Source organism: Octodon degus, unplaced genomic scaffold, assembly GCF_000260255.1.
Source record: "Octodon degus isolate 3935 unplaced genomic scaffold, OctDeg1.0 scaffold00105, whole genome shotgun sequence".
Lineage (NCBI taxonomy): Eukaryota > Metazoa > Chordata > Mammalia > Rodentia > Octodontidae > Octodon > Octodon degus.
In genome coordinates this window covers 7,482,452-7,500,393 of record NW_004524681.1, presented here as the reverse complement: position 1 = coordinate 7,500,393, position 17,942 = coordinate 7,482,452, and the positions used below count along the sequence as shown (strand labels likewise).

The following is a 17,942-nucleotide window of genomic DNA, read 5'->3' as shown; positions in this document are numbered from 1 at the left end:
TGCAGTTACTTTCAAAAGAACAAGAAATATTTATCATGTTAGATACTATTTGGGAAAATAATATTGAACAAATATGAAAGGATTTAAACATACAAAATATATTTTTGGTTTGTATAGTTATTAAATTAACATCCAAAAAGGATAAATCCTGAGGGCATTTCACTGACCTTCTCAGACCAAAAAGCTACAACTCTTGTTACACAGGCCCTGCTTTACCTTGGTCTTAACCATCCAGTAGAAAAGTATGAAGACGAAATATAGGAAATAAAGCCATGCTGTTAAGTTGAGCTGTGGGAGACTCAGGTCAATAATTTCTGACATTGCCAGTTAAACAGAAGACCCAATGCTATTATGGGCTACTGGACTCTTTTAGAATATTTTGCTGCGTTTACATGCCTGTAATATTCAATAACGGAACTTAGAAAAAATGAGGTATGCCTATGAATGTCCATTTTGTATCTGTGTATTCAAAGTGGTTAGGATAGATATATAGTTGCATTCTCTTAATGAATAGAATGATTTGTTCTAATGGTGTTTGTAAATAGGATCAGAAGTCCGCATCTTGTACAGCAATTAAACACTAAGAAGAATATATGCAGTGTATTATTTGTTGAAACTGTACTTCCGATTTGATTTGAAACGGTCTCATTGCTATCTGTTTATCAATAAAATTTTGAAAAAAATTAATAAATAAATAAATTCCATCTCATGTTCTAAAAAAAAGGTAAACATTTGTAATATTGCTAATATTTCAAATAGACTTCTAAATAATTCGTGAATCAGGAAAAAAGTTACAAGGTAAGTTTCCCAAAAATTGTGAGCTAGATAAATATGAAAATATTACATGGAATTCTGGGGATACTTCTGGATGAATTTTGATGAAGTAGTACATGGGAAAAATTTATGGATTATATTCAAAGGTAAGGAAGATCCAAACTTAATAACCTCAACTACTTTAAGATGCTTGAGAAACAAGAAAAAACTAAATCAAAAGTAAAAAAAGAGGTACGTCTGGGACACCCCAAAGTTATGACTTTTCTTTCCATACCTGAGGCCTCCCACAGTGGCTCTGAAGTTGTCATCATGCCACAAAATGAATATATTGAATTACACCATAAACGCTATGGGTAGCACTCAGATTACCATGAGAAAAAGAGAAGGAAGGAAAGTCAAGAGGCTCATGAATGGTCAACGAAGGCAGAAAAAATGATTGGCCTGAAGGCTGAGCTTTACCGCAAACAGCGCCGTGTGGAGAAAATACAAATGAAGAAGACCATCCAGATGCATGAAAAGAGAAACACCAAACAACAAAACAATGAGAAGACTCCACAAGGAGCAGTGCCTGCCTCCCTGCTGGACGGAGAGGGACAGTCTCGTGCAAAAGTACTTTCCAATGTGATTAAACAAAAAAAAAAAAAAGGCGGGCAAATGGGAAGTTCCTCTGCCCAAAGTTCACACCAAGGAGAAACAGAAGTATTAAAAGTTATTCGAACTGGAAAGAGAAAACAGAAGGCAAGGAAGAAGATGGTTACTAAAGTCCGCTTTGTTGGAGATGGCTTTACAAGAAAACCACCTAAATATGAAAGATCCTCTAGGCCAATGGGCTTATGTTTTAAGAAGGCCCATGTAACACACCCTGAACTGAAAGCCACTTTTGCCTGCCAATACTTGGTGTGAAAAGAATCCTTCATCGCTACTGTGTACAACTTTGGGTGTGATTACCAAAGGAACAGTGATTGAGGTGAACGTGAGCAAGTTGGGCCTTGTGACACAAGGAGGCAAGGGTATGTGGGGTAAATATGCCCCGGTGACCAGCAATCCTGAAAATGATGGACACATCAATGCAGTCTTACTAATTGGATAGATGTTTCATACAATATCTTCTTACACTTATTGAAGACTACAGACCAATCAGAAAAACCATAACTTGAATACTGCTGAACAACTCTCATGACTACCTTCATCAAAAAAACCTACTTATTAAATTGTAAAAACATTAAAATGGCTCAGTTTTACAAATTGGTATTTTTTAAGGGTCTGCTAAGTGAGAGTGAACCATTTGAAAAAGTAAAACTGAGTCTTTGTATTGAAGAGTGGGTACTTGGCCACACAGATCTCTCATTCCTAAAACTCCACCAGTATTTAAAGTCAGTGCAAACTTAATTTAGGGGTCTAGGGCTAGGAAATCTGCTGAAGCTACTCTACCTAATCATTTATCATTGCTCCTAAAGAAAAAGTAATGTTTAAGTTTATTCTCAATATAATCTATTTATAACACTTTAAGAATGGCATTAGAAGTTTATTTAGATAATTCCAACTTAGTTGCACTGATGCCCTGGAAAAAAATTTTATTTTCAGTTAAATAATATAAGGTTATATGTTAGGTGTGCACCTCAATTTTATGATCTGAGTTAAATGGTCATGGCTTGAAAAAAAAAAAGTGAAAAAAGAAGAGCAGAAATTCAAACCAAAAAATAATACAGAAATGAATGAAATTAAAATATGACTCCTGGGAAGTTTATCAAAATGTATAAGCGTCTATCCAGGTAAAGGAGTGACAAATGCATGTGTAGGGGACAAATAATTACCAACATTGAGAAAGTAGCTTCAGCTAGTGCTCCCCAGACATGAAAACTCTATAGACGATATTATGCCAATAAACTGCATAAAATAAAACAACTCCTTGAATAACCGAAAAGACTAAGGTTATTGCTAGAAGAAAATAAATAAGAGTAATAGCTATATATCAATTAGGTAAATTCATCTTGTAGTTAAGAGCTACCAAGATGGCCAGGCGAAGCAACACACCCCTGTAATCCCTCACTCAGAGGCTGAGGAGGGAGGGCCGCTGTGAGTTTGAGGCCAGTCTGATCTATGTAGTGAGGAGACCCTGTCTCAACAAAACAAAACAAGTCCACTAAAAGGGAAAACTCCACGCTCAGAGAGATAACCTGGAAAACTCCACCGACACTTAAAAAACAAAGAATTCTAGCATTTTTATAGTTTTCCTGACCCATTACCTATTGCGTTGTTCCTGCATTGTATCCTTCAGTTAATCCCATGCTTTCTGAGTTTCTGTCCTTTATGACTAGTGTTGAAATTGGGTAGGTTTAGTCCTCCAAATTTGCATTTATTTTTTCAGACACTTTTTCTAGAAGTTTGACCTTTTCTTATAAATTTCAGGGCTTTGTAAACATCTATCAAAAGACATTGGTTGAGATATTTTCACTGAGGTAAATTTTTGAGCCAAATTTCTAACACAGTTTATTTTACTAACGTTTTATAATATTAGCAACCTTCACTTTTTAAATAATGAAGCACCAGCAACAATTTAAAATCCCCCAATAGTTCAATGGGTAAAACACTGGGCTATGCACATCATACAGTACTACTGAGCAATAAAAAATGACTTACTGATACCCATGGTACACCTAAATTTAAAATTTATTATGCTGAATGAAATAAGTCAGGTAGAATATAGCATATTCTGTATGTTTTTATTTATGTGAAATTCTTAAATATTTGAGCTAATCACCAGTGACAAAGGCTACTCTTGCGTGTGGCAGAGGATAGGGTAGAGGTAGCTAGAGGTGGAGAGGGTTTCCAGAGGCCCAAGTATACATTTGGGAGTGATGAACATGTTCCCTGTTTTGTCTTTGGTAGTGCTTTCACGTGTCATAATTTATCAGTTGTATAAATTTTAAATACTAACAGTATATTTTATCATAACTACGACTCAGTTAAATTTCTTATTTAAATCAGGTTCTGATTATTTAACAATATCTACTTCACGACGGTATTCCCCAGAGATCTTGCCCTGGAGGTCTACAAAAGCCAGACTTCTGACCGGGACACACAGAATAGGCAGTCCAAATATTGATGTTATGTTAGTGAGCTTTTAGTCACTGTAAAAAAAAATTCTGAGATCATCAACTAATAAAAAGGTTTATTTTGAAAAAAAATGATAATTTTAAAAAACCTATAGCATCTGTTCACTATTTCCTCTCTAGAATAACTTGGAGATTTTTTGCGTGTGATCATATGGAATTCTAGTAACCAACAGGGCCAGTTCTTACTATTAGGTCTATCTTTTAAAATGTATTCCAATTACAAAGTAACCACATAACTGCACATTTATAACTAAGCACGCAGGACATTAACAGGGTGTTTCATCCCCTCAAAGTCGTAAGTTGTAATGATACATCGCATTATGCAATTATGGCTCTGAAGAACGGAGAGTGTCCCATGCAGAGCGGTTACTTAGGGCATGATGATTTTGGTGCTCCCATTTGCTACAGCACGTTGGAGGCACAACACTTACCCATAATGGCAAGACCATTATTGTAGAAAGGTTTTAAAGCTGTCATCAGATCCATTAGACCCGGTACTAGTATTTTACATAAAAATTGCCTGATGGGAGGAAAAGGTGCCTGAAATCACAGCATTTGAAGAAAATCAAATCAGATCTGTGATTGCCAGGTGACACGACTGTTAAAAGGCCAGACACAAGTATGTATGAGGAGAAGTTTGATGAATTAAGGACAGAAATGTCAAGAGAAGAACTTCTGTAAGTAATAACCTGATTCTGTCATTAGAGGCTGAAATATAGTAGAGATCTGTTTTCCAGAATAAACCCGGTATCATTCTTTTATCCATAACACAAAATGACTAAACTCGTTCCTGTATTGGAGATTCAGCCAAATAACTCAATCGAGTAAATCATGAAGCTGATCTTTGTTCTCTCCTTTCTTGACTCTTCACCTAGAAAATGCTCATAGGAAGTTGTTTAAACTTTTAGTGTCTCAGTGGTAGCTTTCAAAATCAATATTAGTTTTTTCTTTTCATATTCTGACATTGACATTGAGTGTGTGCTGCGCCTGATAAAGACCCAGTATGAACAGATTAGTGCTCTGTGCCCTTCAACTTTTAGTACTGGTGATTCTATCCAGAAGACTTATGTCTAATACAAAACTATAAACATCTGGTGTCACTCTGGAACAAATCAGGCTTTTGGAGTCCTGGAATAAATCTAACCTTCGTAGTTGTTTTTAGTATTAGCTAAACTATTGGGAGTTTTGATGAAGTAACTGCATTACTTTATTTTCTTTCTTTCTTTGATTTAATTTATTTTAATACAGAGTCTCACTACACAGTTCAGAATTATAGTAATCCTCCTCTCTCTCTCAGCCTCCCCAGCACTGGGATTACAGGTGTGCACCACCATCCTCAGTTTCAGGGTCAGTACAGTGTGCCTGGGGTTCTGGGGTTAGCAGGGCATACAGTGCTGGGGATCAAACTCTGGTCCTTGCACTTGCCAGGCAGGCACTTAGACAGCTAAGCTATCTCCCTAACCCAGAAACTGCATTTCTTATGCTTAGAAAACAACAGACATTTTATGAGAAAGCAAAGAAAGGAAGAAGACGGTTCTGAACAATGGGTTATTGGGATAGGATCTTAATAAATTTATGTAAAGGTCTTGGTCCAGTTTGGATATTTTCTGAGGCATAATATTACCTAGATAAATTTCTTTCAGCCTGCTTCTACCTTTAGCTTTATGAACCAGGGTTAAGGCCAGCAACTACAGAAGCACACTACAAAACTTTGAAAAGCTCAGTGATTTTCATGTAGCTAGAATCTGAGTGCCAAACCTATGAACAAGGAGCCATGCTCAAATTGAAAACCATTCTTCCCTAGAGCAGTGTCCTTGCAACCAAGACCCTTGGGTGCTCCAAAACTGCATCTCATTGCCCTGTCTCCCTCCTCCAACAGAATGTGAGCAGCAGCTTCTCCATCGCTGGGCATTCACCCAGTGGTGCCCTCTGTCACAACACCCATGGTTCCTGCATCTCCTGTGCCTCTCCGAAATGAGGGAGTCATTTATGTCCTAGGTGTGGATTGCTCTCAATCACACGTGCCTGTGTGTACGCAAGATAATGATCAGGTCAAGACATTTCTCCGAGCCACTCAACCCACAGAGCACGTCAAAATGCTCAACAAGGATAGGACACAGTTCCTTCTTTTTTCTGTTTTATTTCATTTGCACACAATTTCTAATGAACCCACATTGACTTCTTAAAAAGAAAAGTGAAACTCTAGAAGTGGGTAACTGAGTAATTTTATAGATTGATGAAGAAAGACAGAAGCCTGGCAAAGCAACCAATCAAAGGGCAGTTTGAACCGATGCCATACCTCTTCTGTAACACACTGATGCCAAACAGGAAGAGGAATGACCTATGATCTGCCTAATTATTACAGTCTCCCCTAAACCTCTCCAGCTTAAGTCACTGTTCCCCAATTCATTTTCCCTTGTGCATCAACACCTTTCGTCCTCACATTCCTTCCCCAGAAGAAGGAATCCTAGATCTCAGTTTGACACTGTTTGCTGCAGACAGCTTGGCTTTTGTGGTGGTTCCTGGGAACAGCCCAGAGCCAGCTCTTATAGTATGACACAGAGCAACCCAATGAGAAGGCAGAGCCTTCTTGATGGGTCTCACCCATGACCTTTCTCTTAATTCTGCTTTGTTGTTCTCTAAACCACTTTGAACCACTGGACTTTAATCAGAAATACTCCATCCGAGCCATTTTTAATTTGATGTTTAGGTTTGGAAATTGCTCTGGGTCAGACATTAATAACTTCTTACATTACTAAGATTATACTATTCTTAGATTCATGTGGCCACTAATGGCTCAAAATAAATTGGGACCAATCATTATTTTGACTTTGACATGAGATAATTTCTGTTCCATATTGATGTTTAATTCATCAAGTGAGTACTTTGATTTTGCACTCACAGGTGTGTCTGTGTAAACATTTGCACATTCTGGAAAAATGAATAATACATAGCTGTATCAGTTTGTTTCAATTCTCATTATTCTTTTATTTTTTTTCCAGTGTGCTCTTTTAACCATAATCTCTAACAGGTTAACTGTTATCAAAGCCTCAAATGTTGAGCACATTAATTAGCAGTGAACATTACTTTGATTTGTTCAAGTTAAATACTTACCAGAAAGTAACAAAAGTACAGACTTCCTGTCTTTTTACATTTAGCTAAATTTTCCATTAGCTTACAGCCAATTACAAACATATTCTTCTGCCAGGGCTGAAAATACTTCTAATTTAAAATAATAAAAAAAGAAAGAAAGGAAACACCTGTTTTGGATCCAATTATGAATTGCAAAGAACTATCATTCCTAATTACTAAATAGTTACAGAATTCCTATTTAAGTCAAATCAACTACACTTGAAAGTAAACCTAGAATTTAAATGCTATAATCATTTATAATTCATTCTGCTTCTGCACATAAAAACAAAGCTCAATTCAATAGCAAATCTAGGGTCGTGTGTGCGCTTTACAAATTTTGCTGCCTGGTTTTAACACAGATACACTGAATTTTGAAAAAGTTAATGAAAGGCTGATCTCAAGGTACACTTTGCAAATTAATCTTAGCTTGTTCTTGATGGCTCTTTCACTTATCGTCACAAGAAAACACAGCCTGCAATGACTCTAAACATGCTTAAGGTTATCGTTTAAGTCATCTGTGAAGCAATATTGAAGGAATGTCTGTACATACAATAATTGTTTTTAATTCCTAACAATGAGTATAATTAGTTTGCAGAGATTAAGGCAGAGAGCAGCTTCTATACACACACATTAGTGAATCGATGACCCGAAGAAAATCAAGTGTTAATTTCTTAGGCTGAATTACTGAGGGCATGACGTTAGACTCAAACACATTTAAGGTTCTCTTGGGGAAACTAGCATCTCTCGGCATCAATCTTTAATCTATGGGCATATTCCAGTTTTCCCTGGTATATTACAAATCAATACCCCAGTGCAGGTGTTGGTTTAGAAAGAGGATATTTTCGACATTAATCTCTGCCATATATCATTTTCGGTTCACAAATTATGATTATGTATTTCTTCAAAAAGGCATTTTACTATATTTAGAGTAACATGAACCGATCTAAAGGCTATACAGAAATAAATCAATTACCACAGTTTAAACTTAGTTTTGTTAACCAAAGCTTCTTTTGTTGGTTATTTTAGACGCATTTGTTTGCTGTTACATAAAATAAGGTCGGAAATAACATTGCTGAAATTAGAAAATTCTCTTCCTCTAAAAATCACCTGACACAGCACATGTTCTGGCAAAAGCACACAGAGCCAGATTGATTTACAGAAGAATACGACAACCCGTTGTGTGAGGTGAGCCTTCTTTAATATTTTTCCTTATACATGATGATTCATAATCAGTTGGATGCATCTTAAATTAAAACGTATGTGCATGAACAACAAAAAGTATAAATTTTTCTCATAACTTTTTAAGTTTTCAGGTTTCTTAGATTTTTGCTTTGTGTCTTTTTACATTTTTTGCGCTTTTCCATGTAAGACAATGTTGGTTTTGAGCCTGCAAAAATTATGGAATTTCCTGGAATTCTGATTATCTAGGAGCTGTCACTAACTTTTGGCAGGAATCCCCTGCATCTTACTCTTGCTCTGTAGAATTGAGGAGTGTTACTGGATCATATAATCAACCTCATTCTTCCATCCTTCCTCTAATGCTATTTTAGAATTGACAGAAATATATTCCAATTTTGTCATTGCTACTAGGGTATGAGTTTCACCACACATCACTGATACTGTTTGATCACAGTAACGCTTGCTCTTGAATAGGGATTAAAAAAACTGTATCAAGTACTTAGACAATAAAGAATACATTGATGCAACAAAACTTATAGAAACGTTAGTAGTTAGCACCAAACATTCAATCAGTATTGCTATAATCATTACCAAAAGTTATAGATTTTATCAATTTTACTACAATAAAATGCAACAGTGAGTTTTCTTTTTTTATATAGTAGCATGTCCATGGACGTAGTCATGAAATAGAGCATTGCATTGCACTCAGAAGAATCCCACATAGAGTCACACATTTTTCTTGAGAAAAGCTTTGCAGCATCTACTGTAACTTCCTTAGTTTAGTCAGTACTTTAGAAAACCAAAGTCCTTTGATGTACAGGATCTCACCTCAGTGGCATCAAAATATTAATTATTTCAAGTTTTGTTTCCCTAAACTCGGTTGTCCTCTGCTTTACCATATTGGGTTTTTTCTGTGCAGAAGATTTCTGGATGTGCAGAACATTCCTCTTCACAGAGAAGGCAAGTTTAAAGACTAGAAGCCTTGAAGAACAGTCCAAGAAGCAGAGCAACATATGGGCGTAGGACTAGTGAGCAACAAAAATCACCCTCTTCCAAAGCCCAGCTACTGGAAAATGTCCTGGCTCTTTTAGTCTGAAAATGTCTATCATATTTATCATATTTTCTATATCATTTAAATCCATAAATGTCAATAATACATGCATAGAACAATACATTGAATAGAAAATAATATATTTAAAAAGCTATGAATTTTGGAAGTGGGGTGGCTGTACAATAAAATTTTATTATTATAACAAGATGATCTCCATCTGTCATAGACACAAAATGAAAAACCATATGGGCCTTAAAAAAAGAAAAAAAATATATATATATATGCTTTGCAGTTCTTGGGAAGCTCTGATATTTCCTGAAGGAGAGGAACCTTGGCTTATAAGAACCTTGGATTCTCTATGAATGGCTTAGCAACTTTCCCTTAAGTTGGACAAAATATCCAATACACAAAAATTAAAAGGGAAATTTAGCAGTGTTCATTGTTTCAGGAGATACAGTCCACATATCACTACTCCCAAGGCAGAAACAGCACCGCAGAAGCACATGCCCAGAATTTGCTCAGCCCATGGCTTCCAGGAGGCATAGAGAGAAACAGGCCAGTGTCAGAAGGTCAAACAGCAAACGAAGACATGAAAAATTGCTCAACCTTGCTGGCCATTCCAGAAATGTAAGCTAAAACAACTCTGAGGCTCAATCTCATGGGCAGTGACAGAGGCAGAGATCAACCATACATTTGGAGCTAGACCAAGACTAGCTTCAAGAACACAGAACACCAAAGGTGAGCATGTGAAGTTGTTGGGATTAGAGCAAAGCCAGTCCAGCAAGTGTCTGGATTTATTGTTCCTCCCTGGTAGCTACAGCACAGGCAGCTCTGAGAACAATTTGCTTTCAGTGTTCTCAGCAAAACGCTGACATGTTGTACTTTTGTCCCTGTCATGCTCTTTTAACTGTATATAAATAAGTATACAGAACATGCTGAGTTGTCTTTGCCTCTCTATCAGAGAGGTCAGGTCCCACCTAGTCCCAGGTTTCCTTTTACTATATGTCTAGATATTTCTTAGTCTCTGGTCACATGCTCTCAGGGCCCTGCTAACTGCATGAGTTGAAGCAGGGACCTGAGCATGGGGAAACTCAGTAAGCTGAGACAAAGAGACAGTCCTATTCCAGGAGTGCACACAAGAGCACCAAGGTAAGAGTGCACTAAATAACTTCTGGTGTAATAAAACATTAGGAATTTTGATCTAAAGTTCATTCTTTATATATGGAAATGCTTAAATTTTGCTTAAGGTTAGAGGAGTGCATACCAAGACTGAACAGCTTGCTAAATTTCTTGAGTTTGTTTGTTTTCAGAAGAAGAAACTAAATTTATATACTTGGGAGAAAGTGGGAAAATGGCTTAGAGCAAAGCTAGAGTAAAAGCAAGCCAGCAGAAAGCTATCTGGACTACTGCAGATTCTCGAAGGGTGACTTCACAGGAAGAACTTCTGCTTTCTACTCCTCTCATCACTTCTCACAGACCCACAGGAGGAAACGGAAACAGGGATGATGGGCTTGAGCCAGCATCAGTAGGCAGCATCCAGAGAGTTCTGTGAGCCTGGCGTCTGACCAGGATAAGGGAGGAGCCCAAATGCCTGCTCTGTCAACTGCAGCAGGAACACGGGCTGTGAACTCTGGCTCAGGACACACAGCAGTAGCTGCATCTTTGTCCAAAGCTGATGGACAGCGCAGCTCATCTTTCCTGAGCCTCAGCTTGTCCAAAACACAGGCACTCACTCTTTCTTGGGCATGTGCTCACTCTTACATTAATGGATGCAGCATCAGGAAATGACAGTGAAGTGCTTGGGTGTGGTCACAGCAAAGCAGGGGCAAAGGGTCTGAGAATGTCCCAACAAAGAAAACTCAAAAGTATCAGCAAAAGGAGACTACATAAGTGTTAATATTAGCCAAATTATATTAAGGCTTACAGAGAAAATGCTATTAGAAAAAAGAAAAGTTCTGAGTATGTGGAAGAGTGTGTGGAGACATCTGAGCTAGAAGTTACATGAAAAAAAAGGTGTGTAACAGTCGCAGGCCTTTTTAATAAAAAACAAAATACAAGAAAACAATAATTACAACTAGCAGGTTTTTATTCTTTCCAAATTCCTATTGTAAGATATCTCTGCGAATTGGTGTACAAAAACATCTGACTAGTTTTTTATGTTTACTAACTTCTAAAATTGTAAAGGTGTTATAATTTAATTTGGTCAAAAATATATTTGTATGAAGTCTGATCTTACAAGCAAATTTTCTTGTATTTGCCTGGCCAATCTGTAAACAGTTGTTTTATTTGAGCTTAATAATTTTTTGCTTTAAGTACTTTTGAAGCATTTATGTATAACTTGGTTCAGTTTATGAATAAATGTCATCAAAATTAAAGATATGCTTCTACTCAAGCCTCCAGTTCATCAAAATTATGCTAAAATTCGCTTTATGGCTGGGCATGGTGGCACACACCTACAATTCCAGCACTTGGGAGGCTGAGGCAGGAGAAGTGCCACAAGTTTGAGCCAGCCTGGTCTACATAGTGAGTTCAAGACTAGCTTTATCTGGGCTGGTGACATATCTCAGTGGCACAACACCTGTCTGGCAAGCACAAGGTCCTGATTTCGATTCCTGGTACCCCAGGAATTCATAACAAGACTAACCTGATTTATGCAATGAGACCCTGTCTCTAAAGCAAAACAAAATAAATAAAATTGATTTTATAAATGAAATGCATGTTGTTGCTCATGTATTAAGACTTCAGAGTTTTTCATTGTGCAAAAATAATGTGTTAAGTGTTGCAAGCTCATTCTCACGAGTCATTAAAATTGTTAGGATAATTAAACAAAAATCACTTAGGGTAGGGAGAAACTGTGGGACAGGACTTCAGCTGACCAATAAGGAAGCAACTGATCAGAAATAATTTTCCAGTTCTTCTTTTTTAGTAGGAGGCCCCAGTGATCTCCATAGTCTTATGGAAGATACACAAAGAATGTTCAAAACTATTACTGTAATGTTTATGTTGGTTATCATCAAAAGATTAAGTTTTCTAGAAATAAGACAATAAATGATTTAAAGATGCTCCAGTAGAATATGACATCAAGAAACAAAGGTTTTCTTAGGTGTAAGACAATTCATTGTTGCTGATCTCGTGGAATATTAAATATATTCATGCTTTCCAGGTATATAGATTTTTTAAAGTATAAAACTGGGATTTTTATGGTGATAAATATTGTCTTTCAGGTTCAGACATCTGCCTTTCTCTTATGCTCCAAATATTGGTGATAGAAGGTACATGTCAACACAAAATGAGGTTGCCAATCAGTAATAATACTTTTAGCAAAAACTTATTTAATGTTTATGCTTTGTATACATCACTGCACTTAGAGATGTTTAGACATTAAGCAATCCAGACAAGGTCACACGCTTTAATAACATCCCAACAAGAGGCAACAAATTAGAAGAGAGCTTCTTAGGTACCAAATAGAGATGATTGACTAAAAAAGGCTGTTTTATACCAAGATAGAGATTTAAGTATATTTTAAGAATGTCTTTATGATTGTTGTGCTTCTATAATATATATGGCTTTTGATCTCAATTTTTCAAAGTAAAACTATATAGCTGTTACATGGTAACACTCTACAGGGATTCAACTTCTAGAACATCCTTGATTTATAAGAAATAACTGTTCTCTGGCTATCTTTATATTATCAAGGGGCTTTATATTCGGATAAAATTTTTAATAACTAAGTCCACAGTTGTTGTTACAATGAAATGTCATTAACCTTCTCTTTTGGATGTTCAACAACTGAGATTTGGAGTGGAAAAAAAACACTAAAAATATAGATGGGCTAAGAGGACAGCCAATATTTTGGCCCTGACTCTCTAAAGTCTATGAGGACCCAGGATAAGAAGGAACCTTTTCTATGACATCCTAGAACTCTGGGCAGTTATTTGCCATCCTGACCAGAGGTTGTCCAGCCCTAAGAGATGGAAATACCTCAGTGCGCCAAAGGAGAGTCACCAGGAGTGAAAAGCTGCCCAATCTTTCACAGAAAACAACTTGGTCAAGCAATGGCTGTGACTCATCCAGGAAGCTATCACTGAAACAACAGAGAGGCATATACAGAGTATTACTCCACTGAATATGTACTTCTCTCTCTTGGGTTCACATCCTACAGCCTCTCAGAATTTTATTTGATATCTGGGTGGAATCCTCCACAATCCCATAACTCTTTCATTCTGCATGCCTGTAATACAAAAATCATATGAAAGACAAGAAGATAGGACATAAGCTTCAGCAAAAGCTGGGGCCCCTTTGACCATGACTGCAGCAGCCTCTATCTTTATGGCTAGAAGACTGTTCCTGGGGATACCCTACCTCAGGAGACCCTGAGTAAGCAAAGTGCTTTGAGGTTTCCTTTGGTAAGTTCATACAGTTCCCCAAATTATACGTTATTGTTTCAAAAATATTATAATATATATGCTGATTTGTTGTATTTGTACTACTAGTTTACCTCAGATAAGCTAAAAGAAAGTTTTGTGTAATTATTGGTTTGCTTCTTTTGTAGGAATCTTCTTGGTTTATGTCCTAAAATTTGAATGACTACTTTAAAAGTAATATATACAGTGTTCTAGCTATTTTTAAAAAGTATCTATATGCAATGCATAAAAATGATGGCTTTGTAAACTTATGTTATCCCTCTCCAAAACGATTTTGGAAAAAAATGAGTTATTTTAATAATTTTAACTTGATGTCCAAATTTTTCAAATATTTTAAATTTAAATAGTTTAATAGGATTTCAAAAGTTTTGTTTTGTTTTAATAAGTCAGCTTTCATACTGCAGAAAGGAAATACCCAACATCTACAATTTAAGAAAAGTTTCTCTCTTAGTCACTTTTTGATCCCTTAGGAAAAAAATACTGGAAACCCGTATCTTACAGGGAGAAGGGTTTATTTTGACAGTTTTTAAAGGACTCGTTTCATAGTTGTCTGGCTCCAAGGCCTGGAGGAAGGACCTGGCAAAGGAAAGCTTCTCACACTGCAGCCAGAAAGCAAAGAGCAAAGAGAGGCTCCAGGGAGACAGACCTCTCCTCCCAGGTCATGCCTCCTGGGAACCAGCACTTCCAATGGGGTCCAGGCTGATAAAAGAGTTATCAGTGGATCCATCTGCTGATGAGTATGCTATCCCCACCAAATCACTTTATGCATGTCTGAAAATGTTGGTGAACATTTGAGATATAAAAAATAATATTCTACCACTGTCCCCCAAAACCTCACTTTCACTCTCCCTCACTTCAAACACATTTACCCTCCAATTTTTGCCACTTGCTGAAGCAGTTCTCAAGTCCACTTTACTTCCATTAGTTGGGTTTTCCTAGCTGCCTCATATCTTGAATAGATTCAAAATATCTACCTTCCCTGCTTATTTCAGATTTAGTGGACAGACAGAAGCCACAAGGTGCGTATCCAGTGAATACCATGGATGCTCACACACCATGCTGCTTTTACAGGCCGTCTTTCCACTGTACAGCAATCAACACCAGTATTCTCTATATTTTTTTTTCATCACACATTATAAAGAAACTCACAGAAAACACTTCCAGAACTGTTTAGAAAGTAGGCAAAGTGTTGGGATAAGTGTGTTTGAAGTGAGGTGGAATATTTTGATGGGGATTAGTGGTTATGCACCTTCTACTGTAATAATGATTAGAATGTAAACATTCATATATATTCCAATTGCACCTCATACATAGAATATACCTTGTTGACAATTTATTTACCCATTATTACCCTTTAAATTATATCAATTAAATGATCCTAAATAGGTAATTACCCAGTAAAGTTTCTTTTTGTGTCAAATGTATGACTTTTCTTTATAAAGAAAAGTCAAACACAAAATGGAAATTAGTAAAAACAGAATAGGAAGGAAGTATTTAGATGATGCATTGGCCACTTTAAAATTAGCAAGAAAATCAATTCTAGAAAACTGCATATGTGACAGTTGAAGATTTGGAAATGGATTTCTCTTTAAAGTATTCCACAAAGTGCTTATCCACAAAGTTGAAAATCTTAATGTATCCTCAGGGAAAAGGTATTCCAGTATAAAGACCACTGAGGAAAGAAATATATGTCTAATTTTCTCTTTAAAAGATTTGGGCTTATGTTGCCCTTTAGACTTCTATTAAGTTACATCATCAAAAAGCTAATCCCCAGAACCACTGTCAGAGAGACACAATATATCCTTAATATCTTTTAAAGCCAGAAGAGAAATAAGCATATGACATAAGTAGCCGTAGGATTATTTCAAGACTGCACCTGTAGAAAACTTGAAAAACAATTGTTTAAAAATTATTATTTTCAGTTTCTGAACCAACACATACAAAAATCAAAAATTATCATTTTCTATTAACAAGTAAAAAGATGAAAAAAAAAATGGAAAGACTAATCATTCTTGTTAGATTCACCAAGAATGCAAATGCCCTAAAATTGGAGAAATGGGCGGGTAAGTACATTGAATCTCAGCTTTTTAGAGTTGAGATCTTTACTGGAACATGTAAAGATCATGGTTAGAAAAACTGAACTGTAATTGAAAAATTTCTGGTGACTAGGTGCAGAAAATCCTTACAGTTAAAAAGTCAAGGACAGTGATCTCAGCAAGAACCAGAGGATACATTTCCAGTCTTCACCAGCCCACCCATCCCTCACATTTCAATGAAGAACTGTCAACAAAGAAGAGTACGTTGTGTGAAAACACCATAATTTGGGAATCAGCCTAAAGCACTGATGAGATACAGAAATGAACTGAAACCTCACTTCCAGGGAGAGAGAAACACTCAGACATTGTTCCTGACATTTTGGTCCTTCAGGTCAACACAGAGCACTGTGGTGAGGATTCCTGTGGTCCATAGTGTGAATGGCAGTAAAGGAATGGAAGACAAGGTTCCAGTTTCCCTGGCCTTCTGTATGATTCTTACAGAACACACGTTGTTTTTATCTCAGTGGGGACATTGTAAGGAAAGTGTACAGTTGAACTGGACAGAGTCATGTAGAAATAAGAATGGAGGCAGAGGTCACAAAGGAACAAGACACACACATCTGAAGTATTTCTACATCCCTTCAAGCAGTGGCAGCAAATTTCACAGCTCATCTGCAAAGCTGAGCTCATTGACTTCAGAAACATAGTAGAAAGAGTGATCTGACAGGACTCTCTAGATATCCATCTCAGATGCAAGCTAAGAGTCTAACCAGACAACCCCACTTGACTCAGAAAGGCAAAAGACTAAAATGATAGTCTTTTTTTCTATTTCTGTGAGTAATACTGTTGGGGTTTTTAATTGGAATTGCATTAAATGTATATATCATTTTGGTAATGATATCGGCTTGACCCCAGATGTCAAACGATAGTTCCACTGACATAAAGTCTACTCAACAAATGTCTGCATCTTGTATTATGAATAACCATTACAAAGACAACAATATGCAATGTGTTAATTATTGAAACTGTCCTACTAATCGATTTTGAAACTGTCCTCATTGCTATTTGTTTCTCAATAAAATTAATTAAAAATTGTTGCAGGGAGATTCCCAACTCCATGCACTAGTGGAGGTACAGAGGCACAACTGGCTTGACTAAGAGAGTTTAACTGCCACCTAGCTCATCCAAATACCTAGTTCGAGGCTTCAGAATGACAAGCAAGTGACCTTCAATTATATATTTTGGAGAAGCATCCCCTCTTATGCTGGCCAGACTGAACCTAACCTCAGAGCTCAGTTTGTAGCCCTGCCTAACTATAGATTGTGCATGGTGGAATTGCCCAGCTATGGAATACATCCAGGGATTGACATGACAGAAAACATACTAATAAGCAGCCATCATCTCCATATGACATCAGAGCCCCAAGCAGCCCCTGACCACACAAATGAGCTCAGTCAACGACCCACCTAATATCAGATCAAGGTTTTAACCCAACAAACCAGAGAATGCACAGTATCTCTGCCTGCTTAGGGTCACCACCAGCTGACTCTTGAAGAATTGACAACTAGATTAAATTCTAAAGGTCTGCTCTTATCAAACAATACCAGTACATTTGAGAAGACTGCAGGCTCTTCCTGAAAATATTCAGACAACTGGAAGGGGCATGTTGATGATGACCAATTATGGAATTATAATTCTTTGCCCTTTCTTGACCAGGATGTGTTTGTATGCTATTCTGTGTTTCTTCTGGTTCTTAAGAATTTTAGATACATTTCTATTTCTGTGAGTAATACTGTTGGGGTTTTTAATTGGAATTGCATTAAATGTATATATCATTTTGGTAATATGGCCACTTATTTTATTCTTATAAGAGAAATTAATAAATCATGATTCCTCTAAAGGAACTAGTAAAGCTCACATAATGAGCCCCAAAGAAATTGAAATTTATGAAATTGCTGACAAAGAATTTAAAATAATGTTCATAAAGATGTTCACTGAACTGTAAGAGTACATGGATAAAAATAAAATTTGGAACATCATACACAAAATGAAAATTTTAATAAAAAAATAAAGACAAAAAGAACATATGAAATCCAACATACGAAGTAAAAATTTTACCAGAAAGTTTTCAAAACAGATTCAGCCAAATAAAAGAAAACTATTCAATGACCTAGAAGTCAAAACGTCTAAAATAATCCAATCAGAGGAAAGAAAGAAAAGGAAGTGAAAA

The 17,942-nt window shown here is 36.6% G+C and overlaps 1 pseudogene; it reads left to right on the top strand.

The window, feature by feature from the left end:
- Positions 1-1,083: 1,083 nt before the first annotated feature.
- Positions 1,084-1,856, top strand: LOC105743203 (annotated as a pseudogene).
- The last annotated feature ends 16,086 nt before the right edge of the window (positions 1,857-17,942 follow it).